The sequence below is a fragment of the Oryctolagus cuniculus genome, chromosome 6 (assembly GCF_964237555.1).
Source record: "Oryctolagus cuniculus chromosome 6, mOryCun1.1, whole genome shotgun sequence".
Lineage (NCBI taxonomy): Eukaryota > Metazoa > Chordata > Mammalia > Lagomorpha > Leporidae > Oryctolagus > Oryctolagus cuniculus.
In genome coordinates this window covers 152483971-152501133 of record NC_091437.1, presented here as the reverse complement: position 1 = coordinate 152501133, position 17163 = coordinate 152483971, and positions in this window count along the sequence as shown.

Here is a 17163-nt window from a genome sequence, read left to right as displayed (position 1 = left end):
GTTTTAGAGAACATGTTAACCAAGTTTACGTTTGCAAATTCTTTTCTTCTCTTTGCGAAGAGTAGTCTGTTCTTTAATGAAATACCTGAGGTAACCTAACTTTATAAGCAAAAAGAGACTTATTTTAAAGAAAAGTTTTGGAGGCTCACAGGCCCAAGGTCAGGTGCACCCCACTGGTTTAACTTCTAGGGATGGCATTCTTGTTGGCAGAGTCCTGGGGTGACACATACAAGAGCCAAGAAGTGCATGGGTCTGTCTGTATCTTCACAATCACTCATAAAGCCATGAGTATTCAATCATAGGAGCTTCACTCCAAGGACTTGGTCCAATCTAATTGGTTCCCAAAATCCCTACCTCTAAACAGCATAATTGAATTACATTTCTACCCTCTGAGTACCATTACCATAAGACTTTGAGGACTAAACTGCCTGGGGTTGGGAGCCAAACCATACCCAAACTTCCCCTCTGACTCCTGAAGCTTGGTTGTCTGTGAGAGGTATGCATTTTTGTGCACCCTCCACCAGGTGTTAAATGCTGATATCTGTGGTGATGGTGTGGGGAGAGCTTTGACTGTCCTACTATGCCAGTGTGTGAGCAAGTTCGATTCTGGAATAACATGTTGTTAATAAGACCTCTGGGTAACAAATCTAAGATCATTAATTCCAACCCAATTTTTTTCACTAATAGAATTAACATGTTCCTACCATGTGTTTCTTGCCTACACATCTTCAATAACTCGGTACTAGACATAGAGGAAAAGTCAATAACCCATAGGTCCTTCATGATGGCTTTCAATATTATCAATACAAGCTTTTTCCTCTTTTTCTTCTATCCTATAAACTGCCTGAAGACAGAGACCATGTTCTTTTTCAATTTTGTATCTTTAATGTCTAACATTATCTAGCTCAATAAATATGCAAAACAAATGGAGGGATGACTGGACTGTTGAATGAAAATTTGGTATCACACCTGTGGTTTATAATGTATTCATATCTGATTAAAAATTGTATGAATTAATGATATATATGAAGGTACTTCAAAAGATTCATGGAAAATTGATTTAAAAGATGTTTATTTTGATGCAAAACCTCTTTGAAGTCTTTGTATAATTTTTGCAATGTTTCATAATATGTATTCTCCATGAGCTATTTGAAGATCTCTCATTCATTTTCTTTTGTAAAGAAGTTATCTACTTACTTTGAAATTCATAGTTACAGAGAGAGAGAGAGAGGGAGAGAGAGAGAATCTTTCATCTTCTGGTTCACTCCAGGGATAACAACAACAGCTAATGCTGAGGCAGGCAGAATCTAGGAGCTTTATCTGGGTCTTCCATGTTGATGTCCAGGGCCCAAACCCTTGAGCCGTCTTCTACTGCTTTAGCCAGCCCATTAGCAGATAGTGAATGGGAAGTGAGCAGCAAGGTCACGAATCAGCTCCCATATGGGATGCCATTGCAGGTTTTGGTTTTAGCAGCTACACCAAAACTCCAGCCCCAATTTCTCATTCTTCCATAATCCTTATAATTAGTTCTGCTTCCTTCTCACATATGGGCTACCAACTTAAATCATTTGCACCTCCAAGTTTTGTTGCAGGTCTATTCTTGGGGAAAGCTTGCAGATCTTCCTCATTGTTTTAATTTTTCATTGCCCAGAACAGTTAAACTTTGCCAGAAAGGTCACTCAGAGCTGAATTATGTACAATGCATAACACCAAAGCTGGTGACAGCAGCCTTCTTACCTATGTCTTGTCTTTTTATTTTTGTAAATCAATTTTGTCTCTTGCTGCATCTTACACCATAATGGTGTCCCATTCAGCCTCCTCTGTCACCAACAAGCTGACAGAGGCATTTAGGAAGACAGTGACGTCTATAGGAAAGTAAACCACTTTTTGTTTTTGGCTGAACCTTTTTCTCCCACCTCTTGTCCTCTGTCTCAGATATTTATTGTACTATATTTAGCCTACAGTAGGTTCATCCCTTTCCAGGAGACTTCCTTTCTGTAAGCAGTGGAAAACACTTCCGAATACATCCTCAGTTTTAACTATTAGCATTTATAATTTATTAATCAGCCATCTCTATGGGCTGCATTGGTATTTTGACAAAGGAAGCAACTGCTAATTTGAACAGGATTTTCAATCCTAGGCTCAGACAACCACCAACTGCACAGAGAATGAAAACATTTGAAAACCTCAGAACATTTTAAACTTAATTTGACTTCATGAACTAGTGCTAATTAACAAATGACTTCATAAGTTTAAGTCAATCACGTATTTCACATCATGAACATATAGATCATCTGTGAAATTTTGCTGATCTGCACTGGACTTGGTTGATCTTTGCAGGACTCACATTTGTGCTCTACTCAAAAATGATATCTCTGCTGAATTGGCTAACCTCACATCTCCCACGTCCAAAGGTGGACTAGTCCAAAGCATGACCATGTCTGTGACAGTTCAGCATTGCCTGATTTCTCATCTCGAGGAGGCTAGTTGAGGCATGGTCTCACGAAGTTGGCAAGATTCCACATCCAAGCAATCCCGCTCACGCCAGAGGAGAAGCAGACACTCAAGAGCCTTTCAAGTCCCTACTTGACAGGTTTACTGGCATCCTAATGATCAAAGTAAACACACTCTACATCCAAATTCACAGGTTAGAGAAGCTCTGTGTTATGAGATATGGGGTAGGAATAATAGGAAGCTAATAATTTGTAACATCAATGTCATGTATTTACCAATTTCCAAACTCTCTTGGATTTTTCATGGTTCAGAGAAGTACAGGTGCAATTCCCTACCTAATTTAATCCTTTCTGGAAATATATCCATCATCATCATCAATAACAATGACAGCCTTCTGGAGCACCAACCACTATGCTTAAGCTGTGATTAAAAAGTTCTAAGCTACATAATAACCCTCTAAAGAAGAGGGCAGTCATGTGTCAAGCCAACTCCAAACCCCATGGACTTAAGTGTCAAGCCAGCCTTCCTGTAAAAGCAGGTTTGAAGTTATGACTCCGGTAGGAATACCTATCATGATCATGGCCTTTTATCATACTTTGTTTTTGTCTCCCAATAAAAACTCTTGGATGAACAGTTTATATGCCAAATCTCATCCTATAGTGCAAATCATTCCAATGGCCAAAGGGTGTGCCAATGTACAAGTATATATGAAATTGAGAGGTGCAATGAAGAGTATAACTCAGGGATCATTTCTCAATAATGGCTCACAAGTCATTGCGTGCCAAGTCCTTGGGCCTTTGGAAGCTCTTAAGTCTCTCTTGGCTTGTTGCTAGGCAACAACATTAAAGAAGGGGGAAGACTCTGCATCTGGGAGTATTCCTCCATCCCGGGCCAGACTATTTTCGTATAGACAGTGGATCCAGGAAGGATGTATACTCATGAAAATACAGGGCAATTTGCCTCACCCTATGTAATAGATGAGAATGAGGAAGAGTAGAGGGAGACGGGATGCCTGGTGCCAAAAGAAGAAGTCAATGGCATGACATACCAAGCCTGACTTATGGGTACACTCCTCAATGTAGAAAGTCTTTCCTGTTAGTGAAAATTTTATTAGTCTCTTAAATAAGTCTCTGAATTGACCAAGCCAGTTCAGATAGTCTTTAGGTTGTTGTGGTTTTAGCAATAAAGGCTTCACTATGGGCTGGAGAGGAACATTGTAGAGTGTATCAGAGCACTTACTGGAAGTTCCTTGTATTTTGTTTCCAGATTTACTTTTGAATTACTTGACCCATGATCCCTGATCCCTGGGAGTGTCCCAAGTGAAAATATAAGCCAAAGATTAACAATATTTTTCTGTAAAAGAAAAAAATGCTGAATATTTCAGTATTTTCAGACCATATGGTCTTGGTTGCAGCTCTGCCGTTTGTGTAAACGTAGCCACAGACATTACATAAGTTTACATCCATGACAGTTGTCCTACAAGACTTTATTTACAAAATCAGTGAATGGCTGATGAACTGGCATTGTCCACAGCTGATCTAGGTGATCCTGAAGACTGTGAAGATGTGGGCTGTGTTGCCCTGGGGAATAACAGAAATGTAAGTTCCTACCCCTCGTGACACTCTGTAAATTGAGCCCATACAGCTTGGGTCACAATCACAGACAGGAGACTTAACAGCCAAGAAGGAACCTGTGTTGGGGAAACTGAGACTGCGACAGGCAAGCAGACTATTGCTACAAATGTGATTTTTCAGCCACCAACTGCCTTGAAAGTGCCTAAAGATCTATAGGCAGGAAAATCAATGAACACAAATCAAACACTTGAAAAGCATGTGTGGGGCCCAAAGCAAGGAGACCTGAAGTCCAGTGCCAGTCTCTGCTGTGAGCATCATTTCTCTGCTGATTGGATCCAAGTGCTTCCCACCTATGACAGCAAGATATTCCAGTGTTTCTCCAACTACCACCTGTATCAGAATTCTTTAGGATGCTTACAAAGGGAAGATTCTCGCACACCATCTCAGATCAACTGAACTCTAAACTCTGAGGCTAGAAGCATGGCAATAGATGTGACGAGTTTGAGTGTCAGAGGTTCTTACTCTACAGTAAAATTGAAGAGCCACTGACTGAGAATACTAACTCTTTCTCCAGTACACCTCCCGGTGTGATGTCCAGTGCCTCCTGAAACATGGAGCTCGAGGATGCTATCTCCTGCCCTGCTGACAGATGGTGGAGAAATCCCCATGAACTATGACACACATGGAATTCATTCGAGCTGTGTGGAATTTTGGAAAGAATAACAGCCTCACCTCCACCTCTGTTTGGAGAAACGGTTTCTTGGCCAGAGCAGATATGTTATTCAACAAGCTGAAGGGGAAAGAATCATAACTCCACACCCTTTTCCTCAGGCCAAAACGCAGGTTTGGAACTCATCCCGCATGCCTTTCCAGGGAGGTGGCCACAGCTGATGAGAGACCTCCTGCTTGCAGTGACAGGCACTGGAAGCTGAATCATAGCCCTGAAACTGACACAGCTCCCCTCAGCTCAACACAGCAGCTAAGAAGAAGAGCCATCCATGTATGTGTGCGCATGTGTGCCGTGGTGCCTTGTGTTTGCAGTGTGTGTGTGTGTGTGTGTGTGTATGTGTGTGTGATGTTTATGTGTGTCATGTATGCTTGTGGAAGGCAGTATAGTGTGATGGGGGTTATTAGCTAAGAAAGTCAGAGTTCAAATTCAAGAGTTTCTCCTCTATCCCAGGCCCAGGTGAGTCTATGAAAATAAATCAGCCAAGTCCCTGCACTGAAACCCTAGAGTTCAACATGCAACTTTCTCTGGGTGTCATGAGCCACACACTTTCTCTGCGTCACCCTCACAACAACTCCTTTGAGACAGAGAAGATAATTATTCCCATTGTACAGCCCAGGGAGGTTGAGCCTGGTGGAGGTTTATTATGTAACAAGGAACTTGGAGCCAGGCAGTTCGGCTTCCAGAACACATTTTACCAAGCACTACCATTAGTCACTAACAAACTTCTCCTGAGGATTTTGCCTGTATCATGACTTCACAAAGATTCTTAAGACAACTGTTATTCCCACTATGTCAAGGCCACAGTTAGTGGCAGAGCTACAATTTGAGCCCAAGTAGTCTCATTCTTGAGTGCATGCTCCAAGAATTCTGTTACGTTGCCTCTTACAGATGAGCAAGGAAATAAAATATTAAACTATGGATGGAAAGAATGAATGCAATTAAAATAATGAATTTATTCCGGTGCAAAATAATTTAAAATTTTTTTCATAATAAATGGGACACACATATTATGAAAAAATTATGAATAGATTTTTTAAAAATTGGCACCAAAATAAACCAGCACTTTTAACTCCACTTTTTCATGAACATTTTTAAGTCCCCTGGTGGCAGAATTCTTATTCTGGCCATGACTTTAAAGGCAACAGAGAGAGTTGGGTGGCTGTAATTTCATACCTGTTTGATTTGTCTTTGGTTGAGCAGAGAGCAGGGAGCTGTGTTCCATTTCTTCTTCCTTTCCTTTGAACATAAACCCCTTCGATGAAATATGAAATGCTTCTGGTCACGTCAATATCCTGCCTTACTGTCCCCCGCCCCCTGTAGCTGAAGAGTAGTTAAAAATGACTTTGCCTAGAAACAAACAGGGAATAGGCAAAATAAAACACTTGAATATGCAGAATGGTATTGTCCAGAGAGCAATGGGGTAGGGGTATTAGAGAGAAAATTTTATTGTACATTTTGTATTCTTTCACAAATTTGAGTCTTCTTTCCAAACTAACAAGATTATTTATTAATAAACTGGTGATCATCATGTGTTTCAAAAATATATGTTGAGTAGCAGCATTTCCAAAAATAGCCTTACCCTCACAGGCTTGAGTTTAGCTGTGCAGAATATTAATGACTGGAAAATATAGCCTGAAATTTGTTGGAACTCTATTGTGTTTGTTATAAAAAATGGAAAAGAAAGCATGAACTATGAGAGAATGATCACATGTAAATAAATATGTACAGAAGCTGTTCTAGATGACATCGTAGCAAGCCAACTGAATCAGCTCTTCAAACCATTCAAAAGTGAGTGAGTGTGGGGGGGGGGTGTAAGAAAGAGAAAGGGAGGGGGAGAGGGAGAGGCAGAGAGAGAGAGGAGAGGAAGAAGGGGAGGGAGAGAGAGAGAGAGGGAGGGAGAGAGAGAAAGAGAGAGAGAGAGAGAGAGAGAGAGAGAGAGAGAGAGAGAGAATATGAATGTGCATGTACATGATTTCTGGCCATGGTGCATTTTCAGAGTTCCAGGAGTGTGAGACCACTATTTGCCTATGTGGGCCAATCCACTGTTTTGCAAATCAGAGGTTAGGAGCTCCTAGTATTATTCACAATTTTTCAAAGCTCTGACTTTTGAAACTACTCAGAATCAGTGACTTCAAATAACTTTTTGGAAGAAAGACATGAAAAGCAAACATATAAACATATGAAAGTAAAATAAAGATGAATTCGCTTCCTGACATAAAGATGCCATTGATTGTTTGAAGACAGCTAATAAATCCCTCTAATCCTTCTGTTCCTCATTTACCTTAAATACCACTCCTACCTTGCTCCACCTCTGTGTCCAGAGTTATACAACTTTTTCCCCAGAGAGCCTTATACTTGAACTCAGACTGCCAATATGCAGGTGCAGCTCTTCAAAACCCCATGACTGATATGGTCCTTGGTATTGTGTGAACTACTCAGGAGACTCACTTTAAGATCAAACTTGCTGATTGTCCATCAACATGTATGTCATCATCAAGAGTAAAGCTGTGTTCCTTGCATACCCCTGCTCCCAGCTCCCCAACTTGCAGTTCTGTCCATCACTGAGTCTTGCTGCCATCTCTTAAATATGGCCCTGTTTTGAAACTACCCTTCGTAGTGACTGGGTCTACTCCCATCATACTTGTTTCTTCCTGGACTGAAGTTTTAATTATAGGTTCCTATCTAATGATTCTTCCCAATCCCATTACATTTCATATTTTATCAAACTCATCCTTGATTTCAATCAATCAGTTGAATGTTTACAGGATGTCCAAAGACAGGAAGATGTGGTGAGGAGGTAAAGATTATCCCATTGTTTAACCAGTGTGGAGCTACTGAAATTTGCTATCTTCTGGTCTCCATTACTCAAGTTGTTCTTCTTAAGTATTCTGAAGGAAATCTCTAAGTCTCCTGCAAGTGTACCCCCTTGGCATCAGGGTGATTGAGGGCTTTGCTAGTTCAGGAACCCTGTCAGAAAAGGAAAGAAGTGAACTTGATATCAACTCTCCTTGTTATTAAGTGATCTATACTGGTTCTTGTGATCAGAGTGCCTTCTCCACGTACTGAGAAAATATAAATATAGCTATCAATTCTTGAGGCTAGACATTAAATCAATTATAGCATCCATCTTTCATTAACATTGAATGATTTCCTGAGGGTAGACATCAAAATTTAGAAGTCAATTCTAACATCCTTCCCTTATTAACATTGAATAATTTGCTTATCTTCAGTCCCTGGAGTTGTCCTCTGAAGTTCTTCAGGGACTCTTATTAGTCACAGTTATGTTTTTAAATTCCTACTTTGGAAAGTGTGAGATTTTGATGTGACTTCAAATTTTGTCACTATTAAGTAATTTATTCAATGTAGTGACCATGAGCAAATGATTTATTGTATTTGCAGGATAGATTCCTCAGCTGTAACATTGATGAAGCAATATTTGTCTTCCAGAGTTATTGTGAGAAAGGAAATCAGTGTCGTACCTAAGACACCTAATGCAATGCCTGATGTGTCCTTTAATAAATGTCTGTCCCTTCCCCTTCTGGATCTACTTCCCTTATCTCCACTTCTTTACCTCCCATAGAACTTTTGCACCTTGAACTCTGAACTGCAAAATTCTCACATGCATCCTTGTCTCCGTGTTCTTTCCTTTCCGGGTGGAAGATCATTTTCCTTGACAGAGATGACACTTTGTAAGACTTACCCGATTCTGTTTCCTCACTGTCATCAGTTAACATTTGTCTTCTCCCGGAGTGATGAACCTCTTCCTTCCTCATTCACCTAATTGTGAAAGTGGTTTGGAACTAATCCCATCCCAGTATCCAGTCTCCTGCTAATTCTGAGTATTTTTTTCAAGTTTCAGTTTATTTAACAACGAGTTTTTGAAGACTCACGATTTCCATTGTAGGCACACTGTTGAGGATGCACTTGTGAGCACACAGAGAGCAGCACACCTATGTCACAGGTGACATAGTGAATGTTGGTTTCCTTTAAAGTTGGGTTTACCTTATGCCCCAAATCCTGAGAGGACCATAGCATGCAATGGAGCCAGAACTTTAATCTAGGTCCTCTTTCTGCCACATGATGTTGGCACAAAGAACATTTATTGAGAAGTCTGGCCAGCACCGTGGAAAGAGTATGAAGCTGTAAGGAGAAATCATGATCCTCCTTCTGACATCATCTACCACAACTCATCTGATTATCAACTAATCCCTATTAAGTGGTTACTGGATAGCATAGTTAAGGAGGGTGGGAACGACTTTCAGTGAGAATGGAGTGAGTAGCCCCATTCATATCTTCCTTGAATCTTTGAGCAGTCAGCTCTCGTTTCAGCTTTCCACAGTTCACAAATGTTTACCTTTAAATGCAGTGACCACAAGCTGTTTCTATGCCATGATTGTACACCCTCTTACCTTAGGAGTCTAACCCCCTCTTTATTCATTCTACACTTGGCAGTGAGTCTTCAATTGCAGTACCTAGTAGACTTAAACTAGTGTCTCACTCCTGTTACTGGCCCAGTGTGAGGCCATGGGAAGTTCTTTACTTCTCAGAAAAGGATCTGGACTTGGAAATTCTTGAAAGAATGTCTTGCTCTAAAGTTCCACATGTTCAATGGCCCCAGTTTCACAGCACTTGGCTGCACGTAGTGTTAGCAATGGGTACCTGCCCATGAACAATGAACTCTGTAAAAACAATGACAGAGCTTCTTAAGGGGGCTCACACTGTGCCGTCTGAGCATTTACACATTCTTGTCTGAGAGCCTGCTTACTCATCCAGACAGCAGGACAAAACAAAACTGGACCTGTGGCAGCAGGCTTGCATCGGGCTTTGTCACCTACACGCTGTGTAACCTTGGGGCAGCTATGTCACCTCTCTGAACCTGTAACTTCCTCTGTAAATCAGGCACAGCAGCATACCCTTCAAAGGACAGTGATAGATCCAGGATCTCTACAAGAATTAAATATTGATCTGATTGCAGGATGGCCTGGAGAATTTGCTTTAACCTTTAAATTTTGAAGTTCCAGTATAAGCACGATGAATTTATTGGATTGCTTATTTAATTGAAGTGACTTGAACAGGGCCACAGAAATGGGATGTGTGAGGTAGTGGGACTCAAGCTTCATCATGTTACCCTAATGACATAGACACTATTCTCAGACCCACTGGTTCCGTGTGCCTAAGTGCCTGGCCGGCACTCAAAGAAATAAGACAACATACTAGTTTTGGAAATGAGACTACTTTGAGCCAGGCCCCAGTTCAATACACAGAGTTCTACAGTCTTTCCCTGCAATAAGGTCCACACCAAAACAGAGAGATAACATTTGGCAGGAGTGACATCTAAAGAAACAACACAATTCTCTCTTGGGAAACACTGTTAGTTCTTCAGGCTGAAGATGAGATGACTGAAATGATGGAATATTTCAGGTGGTTGTGCGTGGCTCAGTCAGTGCATCACTGAAGCACTGCATTTGCAGAGCTGAGGACATTTGCAACTTGCATTTGTGCCTGGTCCTCAATAAGCATTCAGTGCGTGAAGGAATGAATTAGTAAATGAATGTGTAAAAGAAAAAAAACTGAAGTATTTCATAAGACAAGTATTGTGGATTTTCAAGTTCAAGCATAACTACCTATCCCCAAGCCATTCAACCCAAAGGGAAAATTCCATAGTACTTTACTCCTATGACATTTTTACATGCATCAACGCATACATATAAATGAAACAGGCCATTCTGTAAAATCTGAGTTTGTAGGAGTTATGCTTCAGAATCTGCTCACAGCTTACTCCTTAGTAACAGAAGCATCTTCATACAGTTGAACAAATGGGTGCCAAAGATAAGCACCACACTCCTCTGCCTCCAGTGAAACTAGGCATGGCCATGCTATATGTTCTGCCCAATTAAATGTGAGCAGAAGTGTTGATTACAGCTTTCTAGAACCGTCCTCACTGGAGGCAGCTGTTTTTGCCTTTCCCTCTCTGCTTCAGAGAGGACTGGAATGACCATCTGAGATTATGAGACAAATGTGGGAATGGATGTCACCCATCATAGAGCAAAAGATAGGAAACTGACCTCAAAAATGGCCCCTTCAGGACTTACCTGAGCCAGAAGTAAATGTTAACCTTAACAACAAAAAGCAAAAACAAAAGCAACCTGTTTTGGGAACTTCCCTCACACATAGCTGAGGCTAATCTTGATTTACACAGAGTTAATATACACAAACCTCTGGTAACGCTTTTCAGACAATATGCTTCAACCACATGAGCACTGGACCAAGAGTCAAAAGCAGAGTTCTAGTATAGCTTTTTTTTTTTTCTTGACAGGCAGAGTGGACAGTGAGAGAGAGAGACAGAGAGAAAGGTCTTCCTTTGCCATTGGTTCACCCTCCAATGGCCGCCGCGGTACTTTGGCCGGCACACAGCGCTGATCCGATGGCAGGAGCCAGGTACTTATCCTGGTCTCCCATGGGGTGCAGGGCCCAAGTACTTGGGCCATCCTCCACTGCACTTCCTGGGCCACAGCAGAGAGCTGGCCTGGAAGGGGGGCAACTGGGACTGAATCCGGTGCCCCGACCAGGACTAGAACCTGGTGTGCCGGCGCCGCAAGGTGGAGGATTAGCCTAGTGAGCCACGGTGCCGGCCCTAGTATAGCTTTTAACTTTAGTTATCTGTTGACCTTCAGCAAATCACATCTGTTCCTACACCTCAGTTTTCCTTTCAACAGATTGTGGACAATGCGATGAAGTTTCCCCTTCAGATTTATTACCTAGTATAATTCTTAGAAAAATGTGTTATGAGCAACTGTGCAAAAGATCTCATCAGGCTTAGGATTTGGGGAAAGAATGGTATAGTTCTAAACAGTCAGTCAACAAATATGTGTTGCACACCTACTCATTCCAGGTACTGTGGTAGGTATCAGAAATATGGTGCTGACCTAAACTGACTCAACTCCTGACCTCTAGTGAAGAGAAGAGTCATTAATTAATATTGATAACTATTTTTTGACTAGAAAAATATTTGCATGGAAGAGGAATGTATATGTTAGGGTATCATGTATTGGGGGATTACTAGTAGGTGGAGGAGTGGTCAAACAGAAATGTGTGACAAAATGATATTGAAATTTAAATATGAAGGCTGAATGAAAGTTAACCAGGTGAAGAGTAGGAAGAAATAAACACTGACTAGCATCTCTTATACAAACTGTAAAAGCTCCATAAGAACAGGTTCATCAAGCTTATTAAATCCAAGTGAGAGATTTATGAGTTAACTCTTTCTCAGACCTGGCCATATTAGAAATCAAGGCCTCCAAGAAAAATCTTCATCCTGTTTTTAAAACTCCTGGTGTTAAACTCTGTAAGGTATTTTTTTTCTTGAAGTTGCAACACTGAACATTTTTTGCTTTTTATTAAATGATCTTTTCAGGCATACAGCATTTTTCAATTCAGTGTTTACAAACCAGGGTCATATGCATAATCTTATCTAATATTTGAGGTAGAGAATATTAACCTAAATTACGGGGCAGAGATATAAACCTGATGAGGTCGATTTACACAGATGTAGTCAAACAGTTAATAAGTGGTGTGAACTGGACTTTTCCTCTGACCTTTCATTTCCTGCCCCACTGTCCTGTCCCCCATCTCTTTATAATGAAACAATAATTTGCACATAGGAATGTGATTGTAAATGAGAGAAATTCATTTATCCCTTTGATAGGAAAGTTGGCTAATTAATCCAATGATGCTACCTATGGAGATGAAAGACAAATGCTTTCTTCATTCTACTTACGATCTGTTTCCAAGCACCACAAGAAAATAAATGAAGACTTTAGATCCGCCCTTTGGTTTTTGACCCCAAAGATAATTATACAGCTTGATCATGGCTTTTATTCAACTGAATAGATTGTGAATGACACTTCTCAGTTTCCAGAGACTCTACTCCACCTTTAAAGATTGAGGATTCAGCACCATAGGGAAGAGTCAAAAGAGTCTTCTAGAAGCTTTAAAGGGAGTTCTTGGGAATATCCAAACATGTTTTGAACATCACAATGTCATATGAATAAGGGCTTGCCCTCCCCTGGGTGAGCTCTTTGATGGTGATCAGTAGATTTCTGAAATAAATTGGTTCTTGTACTCAAAATGTATTGGGCTGTACATTTTTAATTAGGTGAACTCTATGTTATGCAAGTTTTGTCTCTATAAAGCTTCTTTTTACAGAGCAACCCCATTGACTTATGTTGAACATACTGTTACCACTGTAATAGCTGCAGCAAAGCTCAGAAAAGTATATTTATGCCCTATAGGTTTCAGTTAAACAGAAGAGCATAAGCCCACCATTAATCTTGTCCCTTCCTGCTTTTGAGACAGCTGGTGACCTCTGGGGTTCCATGAACTCATCTCCATTACTTCACCTAGCTCTGAGCTTTCCTGTGTTTCTTCAACAAAGATCTTCACAATGGGAAAGTCTGAAGAAGAGGTAATCTCCATGTCACAGACTCAGCTGCCTTGGGGCCTGCCAAGTTGTCACAGAAGCTGACAAATCCCAAGGTCCCTCGGGGGAACCATTTCCTCAAGATGATTCCTTACAGAGAGCTCAAAGCAGCCATAGGTATCTCCAGCATGTAGAGACAGCAAGTGGGAAAGCAAAGGTTGGGGAGTTAAAGTTAATTACTTAGAAGAATAGGGTACTTCAAAAAGTATTTGGAGAACTGAAGTGTGTTATTTTAGTACATACAAATTAAAAATTCATGCATTTTTTTCATTATATTCACCTTCCATAAACTTTTTGAAGATCCCTAGCATGTCAGTGAATGGCCTCGGGTATTTTAAAACCAGCTGCGGAGTTATGTCTTAGTGGAGAGATTGAGTAAAAGGCATTGGAACCTTGACATTCAAGAGAACACACTCATTATTAAGACTTACTAAGTGTCTCTTGCAGTTGATTTCTCAACAATGTTGCAGTGGATTCATTTCTGAGAGGAGGAGCATGGTGGGGGCAAGAGGCACGGAGTCAACACACAGACCCCAGGAGTCAGGTGAAAGCGGGCTTGAGGCAAGCAGCCTGCAGATTCATCTATTTCAGTTAGTGCAACAGCTTATATAGCCAAGACCAGCCAATCCGGTCAAGGGGCAGTCTATGCCGCAACCAATCACAGCCTGTTGCCAGGCAGTTTCCAAAGCCATCCAATCACAGCCTGTTGCCAGGCAGGCTCCATTGCCAGGTGGGTTTCAAAGCCATTTCTGAGTAACTGATGCTCGCTTGCCAGCAGCCATCTTGGCATGGCTTTCTCATTCCACCACAAGTGTCGGCTTACTGATCGTCAGCAACTGGCCAGGAAGCCAACAACAGGTTCAACAAAGGAGACTGAGAAGACTCAGGTATACACCTTTATTATGGCATCTAGAGGGAGAGACTGTTCAGCCAAACTCCTGTGGGCATAAGGCACTATGGACCAGGAGAATCCCTGTGGGCACAAGGTACTACAGACCAGGGAGAGAGGCTGAGCAACCTCTGCTTTACAGCGTCTGAGGGTCCACTGATATACAGTTTTTGAAGGGCAACCCTGCCCCTGCACCATCCTCCCAGGGTCTTGTAGTCATAGCAATGCCACTCTCCTAGGCCCGGTAGTCCTAGTACAAGGGTTACATAGTTGTAACAACGGCCTGTGGTTAGGCCATTTCCTCTTGCAGGGCAGCTTAGAGTGCAGCTTCTTCTCCTTCGTAATTCCCTGACACTAAGGAAATCTGGGTGATAAAAGGAAAAGGAGAGTACAATTTTAAGAGGAAGTTTTACCACTCTGAACTAAAAATCAACATACATACATGTATGTGTCATTTAGACAGTTGTGCATAACATTCTGACAGCTTTGTATCCTCGTTCCATCTTTCTCTTGCTGTTTTTCTTTCCTTTCTTTCAACACGTTTAACAAGTGATCTACTTTGCAACATGCATTGAGGGAATCACAATAAGCAACATTGCTGTGGTCACTTCCCTTACATAGATCATATTTCATGGGATATTTCCAAATAAAAAAATTGCTTCTCAGAACTGGAGTTGTATTTGCAACCCATATGGAAGCCTGTTTGTGTCCTGGCTGCCCCACTTCCAAACCAGCTTCCTACTAATGGCTTGAGGAAAGCAGTGGAAATTGGTCCAAATGTTTGGGCCCCTGCTACCCATGTGGGACACCTAGAGGAAGCTCCTGGCTTCTGGTTTCATCCTGGCCCAGAATGGCCCTTGTGGCCACTTGGTGAATAAACTAGCAGATGGACTGTCAGTGTGTCTCTCCCTTTCCCTCTGTAACTCTGACTTTCAAAATAAATAAATAGAGGCTGGCACTATGTTGTAGTAAGTAAAGCTGTAGCCTGTAGTGCCGGCATCCCATATGGGTGCTGATTCAAGTCCTGGCTGCTCCACTTCTTTTTTTTTAAGTAAAGTAGGATTTATTTAGGTTGGAAACCTCCTGCCCGAGTGGCAAAGAGGGTGTTCCAAGAGAGGAAGACCCACAGGGCCAGTGATAATGAAGTTTATAAGTACAATCTTGAGGACCAAGCTGTCAATCAAGGAGGAGGTGGTAATAAACTCAACAAAAGACCTGGTTTACAATTCTCCACCCTGTCTGGCTTGTTTATGTTAAAAAAAAAAAACCCTAAGGGCTGAGGAGGAATCACCATTTCTTTGCTATTTTCATAGTAAATTTGGAGATTCCAAGGGGAACAGGATACTTCCATCTGCTAAAGATAAACTTTTTTGGGGGGAGCAGGCACCTCAAAATTCCAAATTTCTACCAGAGGACCACCCTGACTGCCTATTACCTATTTAACTCTTTACACTCCCACATCCAGAGGATTGGAACCTTAACTTCTGTTAGGGGGAACTGGGTGATGACCGCTCTGGCTGCTTCATGCTGAAAAGGGGCGTTGTTGGGGGAACAGAAGCAGGGCATTTTTCTGGAGCTTGATCCCAGGGTCCCCGGTAGAATGTGGGCTTCTTTAGAGGCATTGTCTGAAGTACTGCTTGGAGTTTCATGGCTTCTAGTCGCTTAAGCCTGGATAACACAAAGCATGCAAGACAGTTTAGTGAACCAGTGGATGGGAGACCTTTCTCTCTCTCTGCCTCTGCCTCTCTGTAACTCCTTTAAATAAATAAATCTTTAATAAGTCAATAAATCTTGTTTAAGAGAATTGCTTCTCATACTAGCATGGTCCTAGCAGCAGAGCCAGAAAGATGATAAATATTGGTGCTAGGAAGGGCAGTAACCAAGATAGCCACTTCAGTTTTCAAAGAAATTTCCCCGATTTCCAAAGAAACTTTCAGTCAACATATGTATTTTATTTATTCCCTCCTGCAGCCTAAAATCACACTTTGAACCAGGTTTGAGTTATCAATCAGATTAAAACAGCATATTCCGGGCAATTGCTCACATCCAATTTGTTTTTTTAGCAATAAGTAATCAACGGTTGTGTGATATTGTAAAACACCTTCTTGAACCTGACTAAGTTCATCATTAAGATATGTTAAGGCAATAGCTGTGGTGTTAGCTCTCTTTCCTCATATACAAGCCAGCTCATTGATCTCTTTACGTGCCCATGCAGCTAGTCCAGGAGTTGGTATAATGAAAACAGCTACCATCAGTGCCTCAGTTAAAGTGCGCAGCGTTAAGGCATCATCACAGTCTGAGGGTAATGATCACCTGGCACATACAGAATGTGTAGAGGCTGTCACAGGAGAGATGAGAAGGGGTACTACTCGACCCACTGAGCAAAGACCAGGATAAGACTTAGGAATTGTGAACAGGGAAACGTTACCACAGAGGAGACCCCGGCCCATTGGCATAGTTACATCATTTGAATAGTCTACATAAGTTATAGAAGAGCAGTTATGCTTCTGAGCTAGGTCACAGGAGAACAGACACAGTCATTATATGTAGTAAAGAGTAATGGCATGCAGTTCGGTGGTGAGTCTGCTATAGCCTGTGAAAGCAGAAGATGAACCAAATGTGGGAGACCCGGAAGAAGCTTCTGACTCCTGACCAGATCCAGCCATTGAGGCCATTTGTGGAGTGAACCAGTGGATGGGAGACCTTTCTCTCTCTGCCTCCGCCTCTCTGTAACTCCTTTAAATAAATAAATCTTTAATAAGTCAATAAATCTTGTTTAAGAGAATTGCTTCTCACACTCATTCTTGCACCTGCTGTTGCCTAGGGATGTGTCTGAATGTTTCACAGAATGAGGATGTGTCAGACCTGGCAAATGCTTCCTTTGGTTGAAATCAGGTTGATTTTGTCAATCAACAAGTCTTGGGTTTTCTAAAGAACTCACTAAAGCTAGGAGCCATCCTAGAAATTCAGGCCTAGGGGAATACCAATTATGATATCCTTGGAGCAGAATCTTTTCACTACCCACCTAACTGTAAGA